General features: G+C 40.3%; 1 long non-coding RNA gene and 1 pseudogene across 1 annotated transcript in view; one reads left to right on the top strand and one right to left on the bottom strand.

Moving 5' to 3' along the window:
* Window positions 1–1,385, bottom strand: part of LOC149121374 (uncharacterized) — a 115,590-nt gene extending 114,205 nt beyond the window's left edge. The window contains exon 1 of the long non-coding RNA XR_016223772.1: window positions 788–1,385. This is a non-coding gene — a long non-coding RNA (uncharacterized LOC149121374). The remainder of the gene's footprint in view (window positions 1–787) is intronic.
* A 49-nt stretch (window positions 1,386–1,434) lies between these two features.
* Window positions 1,435–12,482, top strand: part of LOC149121373 (transcription factor 7-like 1 pseudogene) — a 65,290-nt pseudogene continuing 54,242 nt past the window's right edge.

The raw sequence follows: 12,482 nt of genomic DNA, 5'->3' as shown, positions 1-12,482 counted from the left end.
CATTTTATAGCCAGCAGAATCTGATATTCTGAGATATTCTCAAATGCTACAAGCTATCATTTGACTAAACCAAATTTGGATGCATAATGAAACTACTGTGTGTTCAACAGTTTATTTGATTTTCAGTTCTCACACCAGTTAGCTTGGGGTTGGAGAGTGAAGAATGATTGGCCTTTACAAAGATTTTACTCTCCACACAAGGGTGTGAAGGCAGTTAATACCAATTAGGAGAGATTAATCATTGGGAACAGTTGGGACCCTAATGAAGCGATTAGGCTAAATCAATTCATGTGATTATTGAGTGACTGCTTATTCCCAGGTGTGTGCTATAGAAACTACTTCATATTTGAACCTCTTGCAATTTCATTATTTGGTCATATGGTCTCTGTGCCACCCAAACCTCTGCCAACAAGATGACCATCAACAGATACTGCCCTCTGACCTTGGACCCAAACCATGAGACAAATACCATTTCTTTCTAAATTACTGAGTCTGTACTATTCTGTTATTAGCATCAAACAAAACCTGACTCAGAACCTAGGAAGAGCTGTGCTGCAAGGACTGAATTGTAAACTAGTGACCTCGTTTCTCAACCAAAGGATATCAGATCACATGTGGAAGTTCATTTCTCCATGTGGATTCTGTAATCACCATCAATTTGGAAAGCTGTGCAGCCCCAGGGTTCACACAAACCCTTTTCCTTTAGACACAGGACAGGACACCAGGGTCCTGGCTATTGGCCCAGCTCACCTCCTGTGACTATAGAATACTGGTTTCTGACACTCACCACTTTCCAGTTTCCAATGAGTCCCAGAATCCTCCTGAGGGCTCCTGAGTGTGGTGAGGGAAGTTCACAGAGCAGCAATGGGTGAAACACCTGAGACCTCTCTCAGGAACAAACCCAGAAAGCCTAATGCCGCTCCCTTGCCCGCAAAGGAACGACACTGTTTGCAGCTTATTGGTCTTCAGTAGACTTTGAATGAGAAAATAACAGTGACAGAGAAAGAATGAAGGGAGGAGAGTGGACAGAAAAGCCCCCTCCTTCCTCAGCACACAGCTTATATGCAAAATCTGGCCAATTGCAAGTGGGCTCAAGTCCATGCACGGAAAACTCCAATCCGCTGCCTGTTCACGCAGTGCGCATGCGTCCTTGGGCCAATCAGATGAGGTGTCACGCAGCAGGCAGGCTCACCTCGTGGTCCTCGGCGCCATCTTGTTGTTTACAACATTCTCAACTCCTCTGGAAAGTCCAGACCATGGGAAAGCATTGCCCTAACTGAAACTAGCAACATTCGCCTTGTGATAAAGACACAGCAACAGCTATCAGACCGACCTTGATGTGGGGGCTCCATGGCTGCGCATCCCATGGAGCCCCACATCTCCCCCTTCTTTATTATTTAAATGGCATGGAAACGTGCCTGTCTTAGGTACCCAATGGCGCGCTACCTGCTTACCCATCATGGAGGTAATAGGAAGCCTGTCCTACCCTCTGTCTTAGGTTGCTAGGAGTGCCCATTAGTGTTTACCCGTCTTTGACTACTGCTCCATCATGCTAAGCCATACTTCTTTATTGGGGTGAGATCGCAAGGTGGCCAGTATAGCCTGTTGGGTTATCACGTTGGTATAATGCTGACGAAGTGCTAAGGCTTTGATCCATCTGGCTATGAAGGCAAGGGCCAGTAGTACCATGACAAACAAGCAACCGATAGCGACCCATTCTTTAACTTGAGCCCTGTCTTAGGTAGGTACAGGATGTGGAGTGTCTTACCCATTTTTGAGTACCATTTTAGCCCAACATTAGGTGAGAGATGAAACATACAGCCAAATATTAATTATTTTTGATTACAAAGGAGGTTTGGTACGAAGTTTTAAGTGATGAATGTCAGTCCATACAGACTGTAGTGAAGATAGCACAAATTGCAGAACACACGGAAAACATCCCATACAAAGTATGAAAAGCAGTAGCAATCCAGCCCGCATTAATAACCAATGAATCCATTGAAACCCTTCAAATGTTAGTGGGTTAGCAATAAACATATGTTGCATTTTACTCTTAAGTTTATCAATAACAGACTCTATATATGGCATTGTTAGTAATGTTAAAACAGCATTCCCCTGGAACAGATTTACAGCTTATATGATCTTTTAACAGCAAATAATCGATAGCTGCTTGGTTTAGGAGTACTCCTGAATGAACTTGATTCAATTCTTCAGCTATATTGGATAGTGCAGTAGCAGTAAGATTGTTTTGGTCACCAAACATGTAAGCCTTCATAGTCCACGATTATTTCCATAAGCCAATCCAGGAACTCCCACTAGCTGTATAGCCATGGTGAAAGCAGGTCTCCAATTAAGATGACATCATCATCATAGTTCTCAGGTAATGAGCGTCGCTGTCATGCCTTTGGAAATACAGATGTTAGTATCGGGGCCACATGGCCCAATGAGCAGTTGTGAAAATCATTAGGGGCTAACAATGAAAAAGAAAACTGGTTGCATAAAAATACCCATCCCTTAAGAGCCCATGTCCCATACTGGTACTGGATCAGGTCCATTCCATTGATTGGTGATAGGATCCTTCCATTTTACCATTGTTCTTACCCCAGCTGTTTGTGGATGCCACTGTTGATCGGCTGCAAAACGACCATCTTTATCCAATGTGAGAAAATTTAAAATGAATAAAGCACGTGAGAGCCATTTGTTAGGAGAATGGGCAAAGGAGAATGGGCAAGAACCCTAAACTCCCCCTTTTGTTTATATTATTAAAATATTATTTTAAAGTGTTATGTGTATATATAATAATGTCTTGACCCTGAGGATTATAAGGAATGTCAGTAACATGAGATAGAAAAAAAGTTACATAAAAATTTCTAAAAGAGGCAGAAATATAAGCAGGTCCATTATCTGTTTTAATCTGCTTTGGAGTTCCTAGGGAAGCAAAAGCTTGTAAGCAACAGGCAATAACATGTCTTGTAGCTTCACCTGTATGTAAGGAAGCAAAAATAAATTTAAAACAAGTATCAGTGGACACATGTATATATTTTTGTTTACCAAATTCTATGAAGTGGGTGATATCCATTTGCCATAGTTGATTGGGGGAATAAATCACGAGGAATAGGTACTGGTAACTGGATGGAGCAAGTAGAACAGAATTTTACAATTTGTCGAGTTTGTTCTTGAGTAATACTATGTTTTAAGCGTAATGTATGAGCATTTAAATGATGTAAAACGTGATCTTTTGTTGCTGTATCAATAGAATATATGCATAGAGCAGAATCTGCCAAACGATTGTCCTCTACCAATGGTCCAGGAAGATTGGAATGTGTTCGAATATGACCTATAAAGAAAGGGCAGGTATGTTGTCGAATGACAGTGCAAATGGGAGAAAATGAAGGAGAAGCAGTTGAGGATTTAGGAAGGAATGAACAAGTGTCCAATTGAGGCACTGATAGGAACACATATTTGCTATTGGTGTGTATGTTAACTGCTACATCCAAAGTAGACTGCAATGCAAGTGTAACAGTAGCTAATTTAACTAACTGTAGAGATGAAAAAGAGGTGTTAATAACCATACGGTGACCATCACAAATTATAGAAGCTTGACCTCCTTTTAGGATATTGAATAAAGGTTTAAGGTCTCCTGTTGTGAGGTGGAGATGTACAGAGAGCCAGTTAATATTCCCTAGAAGTTTTTGAAACTTATTTAAAGTCTGTAAAGAATCCAATTGTAAGGTGACTTTTTATGGAAGTATTTTTCATGGGTACAATTGGAAGCCTAGATATTGATAAGGATATTGAAGTTGTATTTTTAGGGGCTATGATAAGACCAAAAACAGATAATTGCTCTCTTATTACTGTATCACCAAAAATTCCTCAGGTCCAGCTATCAAAATATCATTTATATAGTGTATAATATATAAATTGCTATATTTTTTGCAAATTTTCTGAAGAGCAGCATCAATGAGTTGTTGGCACAAAGTAGGGCTATTAGCCATTTTTTGAGGTAAGATCCTTTATTGGCATTTTTGTATAGGTTTTTTAAAATTTACTGATGGAACACTGAAAGCAAATTGGGGACAATCTTTTGAATGTAAAGGTATAGTATAAAAATATTTTTTAAATCTATTATTGCAATATAAGAGTCCTTTGGAATTGCAGTAGGCAATGGTAAACCTGGTTGTAAAGCCCCCATAATTTCCACAGTAGCATTAACAGCCCTAAGGCCTTGAAGCAATTGCTATCTCCCAGATTTCTTTCTGATAACAAAAATAGGACTATTCCAAGGAGAATTAGAAGGAACTATATGTCCTGCTGTTAATTGTTCTTCCACCAATATCTGTGCAGCATTTATCTTTTCCTGTAGTAAAGGCCACTGATCCACCCACACGGAATTATCTGATTTTTATTTTATTTTATTTTTTGCATGGGGCACAGGCTGACCAGTAGCCATCAAAGGAAACCCAAACCTCTCTGGTCATGATTGACAGTTAAAGTAACTGGAGATGTGATGCTTTGTTGTTGTTTGCCTAAACCCTTACCTGGCAAATGACCTTGTTGAAGTATGTTAATGGTAACAGTCTTATTTGGACTATGCATTAAAGCCCCCACTTGAGTTAGAATATCATGTCTCCATAGATTAACAAGTAATGCAGCCAAAATATATGGGCGATAGGCTCCAGCATTACCTGTTTTATTCTCCCATTGTAGCAATATGGAACTTTGTGTTAATCTTTGACTCCAACCAATACCTTGCAATTGAGTTATGGTAATTTTTTTTTCCAATTTGTGGGCCAGCTTGCTGCTGAAATAACAGAGGTACCAGCTCCAGTATCTAAAAAACCACTGAATAACTTTTTATTTAATTTTAAGAAAAACTTGGGTCGGTCCTTAGTTATGGCTTGTATTCAATAATCATCAGAAGATCCAAAACCGTTATTTTCTCTTTTATTTAAAAAAGACCTACCAATTGAAGAGAAGGGGAACAGAATCAAGTGAGCAATGCATTATCCTGGAGTTAAAGTTACATTATTGGCTTGAGTCATAGTTTTTATCTCACCAGTAAAGTCAGTGTTTATAACTCCAGGAAAAACCTGTAACCCTTTCATAGTTATACTACTTCTGCCCAGTAGGAGACCAAAAAACCCAGCTGGCAAAGGAGCAAAAATCCCAGTAGGGAGGCCTTGTGGGCCCATCTCAGGGGTCAATACTGTATAGGAGGTGGCACTGAGGTCCAGTCCTCTGTGGCTCTGTGGAGGAAATTGATGGATTTAGGGTGTTCTGTTGAGGAACAAATGTCATGGCCCCCAAAATTTGTTGGGATGGGGCCTGGGGCCAGCCCCGCTTTTAGTTTTCTGAACTTTATTTATTTAAGGAATTATCTTTTTTTATCAGTTTTGGAGTGACATTTATTGGCCCAATGCCTTTCCCTTTAGCACCAGGGGCAAATCCCAGGAGGAGGGGCTTTTTTGATGTTTGACTTTTGGACAATATTTGTACATGTCCCTGCTGCCCACATTGATAGCATCCTCATTTTTCAGGCATAGCCCTCCTTGTTGATTTTTGTAGTGACATACCAAGCAGAGTGGCAGGTCCTTAATGTTCTGTTTTTTTAATTAATTTATTTTGTTAATTTTTTATTAAAGGGACTGTTACAGAACACCTCAGCCACAATAGCCAATCGATTCATATCTGCATTGTACTTATGTTTTGTAGAATTTACAGTACTATGGGCATTACTAGGCAATTTTCACACAGCACCAGAAAAGGATCCATACTGAGAATTAAACATCATTAGTAATCATCACGGGCACGTTTAACGTTCAGCTTGACTGCGTGTTCCCCCGGGATGGAACAGCAGCAGCAGAGGCTTGCTCCAGCTCCCCCTTAAAGCCCCCAAGGACAAGGGTGGCTCATTGCCAAGATGTTAGGCAAGCAGTGCGTCCCGTCCTGGATCTTGGCCAGAGAGCCAAGACATGAAGAATGCCCACCTGTTTATCAGAAAACATTCCTTTATCCCCCTCCCCGGGAGCTGGCCAGGCTCCCAAGGAGCAGGAGAAGGTCATCTGGCAGACAAGTTACTTGTTTATCAGAGCCAAAGACACAAGCCTCTCCATCCCAAAAATCTGTCCTTACATTTGGCCCTAGAGTTGCACCAAGGTATAGGCATAATTAACACATCATAAGAATATAATACAAATTTTTTATGCAAGTATACATCCAGCAATCAAACACAATAATATTCAATATGTTTTAAGGATAAATTGAAACATATCTGAGGGAACTAGCCTCTTATTATCTGTAATTATTACATTTTTGCAGGTTTATGGAATTTTAACTACTTGCGGCATATTTGACTTACTTTTTTTTTAACTTTTATTTAATGAATATAAATTTCCAAAGTACGATTTATGGGTTACAATGGCTTCCCCCCATACTGTCCCTCCCACCCAGCACCCTCCCCTTTCCCACTCCCTCTCCCCTTCCATTCACATCAAGATTCATTTTTGATTATCTTAATATACAGAAGATCAGCTTAGTATACATTAAGTAAGGATTTCAACAGTTTGCTCCCACACAGAAACATAAAGTGAAAAATAATAGATGATTTTTTTTAAATGATGATGAAATCAGATCCGACCTATTGTCATGTTTAATCCCAGTGAGAGTCAAGTTGGGAGTTGATATTTTTTTTTTTACAGAAGATCAGTTTAGTGTACATTAAGTAAAGATTTCAACAGTTTGCACCCCCATAGAAACACAAAGTGAAATATATTGTTTGAGTACTCGTTATAGCATTAAATCTCAATGCACAGCACATTAAGGACAGAGATCCTACATGAGGAGTAAGTGCACAGTGACTCCTGTTGTTGACTTTACCAATTGACACTCCTGTCTATGGCATCAGTAATCTCCCTATGCTCCAGTCATGACTGGAGCATTTTTTTTGTAAAGCAAACCAAGCATAATCTGCTCAAGCATTCCTATCAATAATAGGGGTAGAGTTAGTACATAAAACAAAAACAGAATGGGTAGTCCAGACACTTTGTTACCACAATTTCTCATTTCACATAGTAATATTAACTTTATAACAGAGAACATTTACTTTAAATGAAATATTTAAATGCAAGGTGAGAGCTGTCCAGTGTACACTGATTTATATTTTTTACTCCCAGTGTTTCTTATCCACCACACCCTCTTCAGAAAACCAAGGACTAATTGTTTCAACAGCACTGATAAACTGCTGTACGGTTTGTTTCTTTAACCCTTGTTTCAACAGCACTGATAAACTGCTGTACGGTTTGTTTCTTTAACCCTATTCTCTATATCTGCAACAAAGTTTTCACAGCCTTTGTCATGGCTTGCTTTGTTTCTTTAAATGCACATTTAAGTTTTTTTTCGAGTAAATCCCAATGTTGCTCATTCACGACTCCTTTTGCTCACCAAGGACTATTTTTATAGCATTAATGAACCGTTCTATGGCTCACCTTGTTTAACCCTATTCCCTGTATCTGTAATGGAGTCTTTATAGCCTTTTTTTTTTCCTTTTTTTCTGGGGGCTGATTTAGGGAGAGTCAATGGACGATACTGCAGCGGCGGTTCATCCTCTAAGGACAAATTTGTTAGCCTAGTCAAACTGGGATATAAATGAGATGCCCCCCTTGAGCGCAGGGGCGCACTCGATGCGGGATGGTCCTTCCCTGAATTTTTCTTTGTCTCATCCAGTGGCTCATCCCTACAGGGACCTTTGTCCATCTGTTTTCTGTCCCACTGACTGCCACAGTCACTAGATTGACTATCATGCCAAGACTCCTCCTGAACCTTTTCTAGGAGCTCACATCCTTCATCAAGTAAAAGCCCTATGCTCTCAGTGGGGTCCTGAAGTGTCTGTTCAATGAGTTGCCATAATCTAAGTATTTCTACCGGCTCTCCAGCTGCTCTCAACTGTCTCCCTACTCTCCGCCACTGTTGCTCATCTAATTGGCCACCTTCCACAAACCATGGTGACGTCTTGGCAACGGCCCTAGTAAATGCTCATACTGTAGCCGCCTTAACGGGCGTCCCCGCAGCTTTTAACAAGCAGCTCAACAGCATGCGCAACCTAGTGGTGGACAGAGTATTGTCCATTTGGAGGTAAAAAGGAAGTTTCCGAGTATTGTCCATTTGGAGGTAAAAAGGAAGTTTCCGCCTATTTCCTGGCATTTCTGAACACTTTGTACTCCCGCCTTTTAAGGGATTCCTTTACCCTTTTTTCTGGTGCTTAATTTCCCCGTCTTTCCTCGATGGAACCGTGGTTTCTATTCTTTCCCCAGCTGGATTTCCGTGTACACGCATGCTTACCTTTTGTTCCTTACCTATTCCTGCATGTAGAAAGTGGTCCGAATCCGAGTCATGGAACCACTTGCCGCTCCCTTGCCCGCAAAGGAACTACACTGTTCGCAGCTTGTCGGTCTTCAGTAGACTTCTAATGAGAAAATAACAGTGACAGAGAAAAAATGAAGTGAGGAGAGTGGACAGAAAAGCCCCCTCCTTCCTCAGCACACAGCTTATATGCAAAATCTGGCCAATTGCAAGCGAGCTCAAGTCCATGCACGGAACACTCCAATCCGCTGCCTGTTCACGCAGTGTGCATGCGTCCTCAGGCCAATCAGATGAGGTGTCACGCAGCAGGCAGGCTCACCACGCAGTCCTCAGCGCCATCTTGTTGTTTACAACATTCTCAACTCCTCTGGAAAGTCCCGACCATGGGAAAGCATTGCCCTAACCGAAACTAGCAACATTCGCCTTGTGATAAAGACACAGCAACAGCTATCAGACCGACCTTGATGTGGGGGCTCCATGGCTGCGCATCCCATGGAGCCCCACAGCCTAACATTGGAATGCCAGAAAAGAAGATGCTGTGTGGTTCAGCAGTGTTGCCTTTGAACACCTGATTTTAAAGTCTGCCCTAACAATGAGCATGCATAACATCAGAGAACACACAGCCAATCCAAACGCTCCTAGCATGAGGGCCGTAGCTTGGGGTTGTGGCAGGTGGGGGCAGAGAGGAACTCTGCTTGGTCTCAGGTCTGAAACTGCCTCATCTTTGCAGCTTGATCCTCCCAACAGCAGGGGCCGCTCTCACCTCCCTGATGATCATGACATCAGAGCACTGTCCCTCCCTCCTTTTTCCAGGACCCTATCAAAATCTTGTGACCCTTGGACTTTCAATAATGGTCTCATGTGTAACAGAATGCTGAATCTTTCTGGTATTCTGGGTCTTTATCAGGGTCTTTATATTATTTATATTCTTGGCTCTTTTTTAAGGTCATTTGACTTTAAAAAAAAAATTGACTCCAGGACTATTTTAAGATACTAAAAAATACATTACATAGATTGACCTCTCTTTTTCGTGTTTCTATTACAGATATTCACTTGCAGTTCTGTATTCTGTAATTTAATATTGTTGTCTGTTTCATTCTTACTGGCATGTCATAACACATTGGGTTTATATATTGATCTTATACACAGTAATCCTGCATAATTCTCTGGTCAGTTTTTATTTGTTTTGAATTTTATGGGATTATCTCCATATATAATAGTGTTAATTAACATTTATTGATGGTTTTGCTGCTTAAAAGCATATCCTTATGCATAAAGTTTTCTGTTTTTTAAATTTCCTAGCTGCACATCTAGGACATTGTTGAAGACAGAAAATAAAAGGAGAGCGGCTTGTACAGCTGTGTTCCGAGGGAAATAGCTTTCAGTGTTCTATGACAATTATGCTTTATATTATAGGTGCATTGCAGCCCATCTTAGTTATAATAAGTAATAACTATTTTTACTGCTTTACTCACAGTTTATTTTTGTGATTAGATGCTTAATTTTATTCAAAACTTTTCATCTTTTAATTGCAGTTACCATGTGATGTTTTTGTGTTTCTCTTCCACATGAATTATTTACATGATTTATTTTGAACTGTTAAACACCTTGGCATCTTTGACTCTATCTTGCTTTTTTATGATCTCTTGTGATTTCATATTTTGCTCTATATTAACATTTTGCTTAAAATATTTGTACCTTTTTTTTTAATAAAGATATGTTCTTTAAGTTCCTTTTTAGTTCAGGCCAGGGCTTTAATCCACTGCACCACAGCACCAGCCCCTAGTTCACCATTTTTTTCCAAGAAAAAGAGCATGGTGATGCAGCAGGTTTAGCCACATGTGATGCCCATATTCTGTATTGAGTGCTAGTCTGAATTCTAGGTGCTCTACTTCTTCACCAGTTCCCTGCTTCAGTTTAAACAATCAACAAAGCAATAGTCATAATTTTAGCATTTGTTTCAGTATCTGTGATATAAATAGTTTTCCTCTGTCCTATTTCAGGCTACCGATTTTTTATAAATGAACATGGCACTGGGAAGAGATGCTCAGTTGTGCACCATTATTTACTATTTACACCATGCTAATACAATAGGCATAATCTCAAGATAGATAGCAGTAAAATAAACAGTAAGTGATGATTTTTTAAAATATTTATTTGTTTATCTGAAAGGCAGAGTTATATATAGAGAGGGAAAGACACAGAGTGAATCTTCCATCTGCTAGTGCACTTGACAAATGGTTTAAACACCTGTGTCTGATTCAAGCTGAAGTCAGCAGCCGAGAAGTCCTCCCACATCTCCCATGTGCTTGGCAGGTACCCAAGTACATAGACCACCTTCCACTGCTTTCCTAGGTTCATTAACAGGGAGCTGGATCAGAAGCAAAGCAGCCAGAACTTGAACAGCGCTCATATTAGATGCCAGCATTTCAGGCAGAAGCTTAACCCTGTATACTGGAATGCCAGCCCTGGAAGTGATGATTTAGAGTAGGTTTTCTTTTTTTTATTTTAAGTTTATATAAACTTTCATTTTAAATAAGAGCTACGCTGAACAACTGACTAGTAAAGTTCAAAATACTTGAGGAACCAGCTGTCAAAATGAATATTAAGGGGCCGGTGCTGTGGCACAGTGGGTTAACGCCATGGCCTGAAGCACCAGGCATCCAATATGGATGCTGGTTTGAGATCCAGCTGCTCCACTTCAGATCCAGCTCTCTGCTATGGCCTGGGAAGGCAGTAGAAGATGGCCCAAATCCTTGGGCTCCTGCACCCACGTGGGAGACCTGGAAGAAGCTCGTGGCTCCTGACTTCAGATCCGCCCAGCTCCTGCCATTGCGGCCATTTGGGGAGTGAACCATCAGCTGGAAGACCTCTCCCTCTCTCTCTCTCTGCATCTCCTCTCTCTGTGTAACTCTGACTTTCAAATAGATAAATAAATCTTTAAAAATATTAATTTATTTCAGAAAAAAACACTAAGTATTTCTCTACTCTTATGCCTTACTAATTTTTTAGGCATTTTCTATGCATTCTGATGGTACAGCTACCTAAAAACACTATATTTAATTTAATTACCAGATTTGTTGTTAAAATGGTCTCCTTCCCTTACTCAGGTAATCATTATATTGGGATCTATTTTATTAAAAGTATTATAATGTTCTCCCTGATCAGTGACAACTAACTGAGCACCAAAGGGGAAACCTGTTGAAGTGAAATGGACACTATGAGAAACAGTGACTTGATCAGCTCTTATCCTGACTGTTGATGTACAATGTAATACTTTATCCATTTTAGTATTTTTTCTTTGTTTTATTCTACTACTATTGGTTGAACTCTGCAATTAACACACAAATATTCTTAGGTGTTTAAATTTTAACTGAAAAGTGACCCCTGTTAAATATAGCAGTGGGAATAAGAGAGGGAGGAGATGTACAATTTCGGATATGCTCAATCTGACTTGCCCCAAATGGTGGAGTTAGAATCATGCCAGGGGATCCCAATACAATCCCATCAAGGTGGCATGTACCAATGCCATCTCACTAGTCCAAGTAATCAATTTCAATTCACAATTGATCACACTGATAGGTCTAAGAGTCAAAGGGATCACACAAACAAGACTAGTGTCTGCTAATACTAACTGATAGAATCAAAAAGGGAGAGAACGATCCATCATGGGAAGTGGGATACACAGCAGACCCATAGAATGGCAGATGTCCTAAACAGCACTCTGGCCTCAGAATCAGCCATTAAGGCACTTGGATCTGGCTGAAGAGCCCTTGAGAGTATTTTAGGCATGGAAAACCAAGACACCTGGAAAAAAAAAAAAAGAAGACCTAAATGAAAGATCTCTGTGAGTGAGATCCCAGTGGAAAGAATGGGGCCATCAAAGAAGGAGGTACCTTTCTCTGAAGGGAGGAGAGAACTTCCACTTTGACTATGACCCTGTTGGAATAAGATTGAAGTCAGCGAACTCAAAAGGCTTCCATAGCCTTGGCAACTCATGACTAGAGCCTAGGGAGATTACTGACGCCATAAACAATAGTGTCAAATTGTTAAGTCAACAACAGGAGTCACTATGTACTTACTTCTCATGTGGGATCTGTCCTTAGTGTGTTGTCCAATGTGAA

Source organism: Oryctolagus cuniculus, chromosome 17, assembly GCF_051225735.1.
Source record: "Oryctolagus cuniculus isolate XC-2025 breed Fujian yellow rabbit chromosome 17, ASM5122573v1, whole genome shotgun sequence".
NCBI lineage: Eukaryota > Metazoa > Chordata > Mammalia > Lagomorpha > Leporidae > Oryctolagus > Oryctolagus cuniculus.
This window is presented reverse-complemented; position numbering and strand designations above follow the sequence as displayed.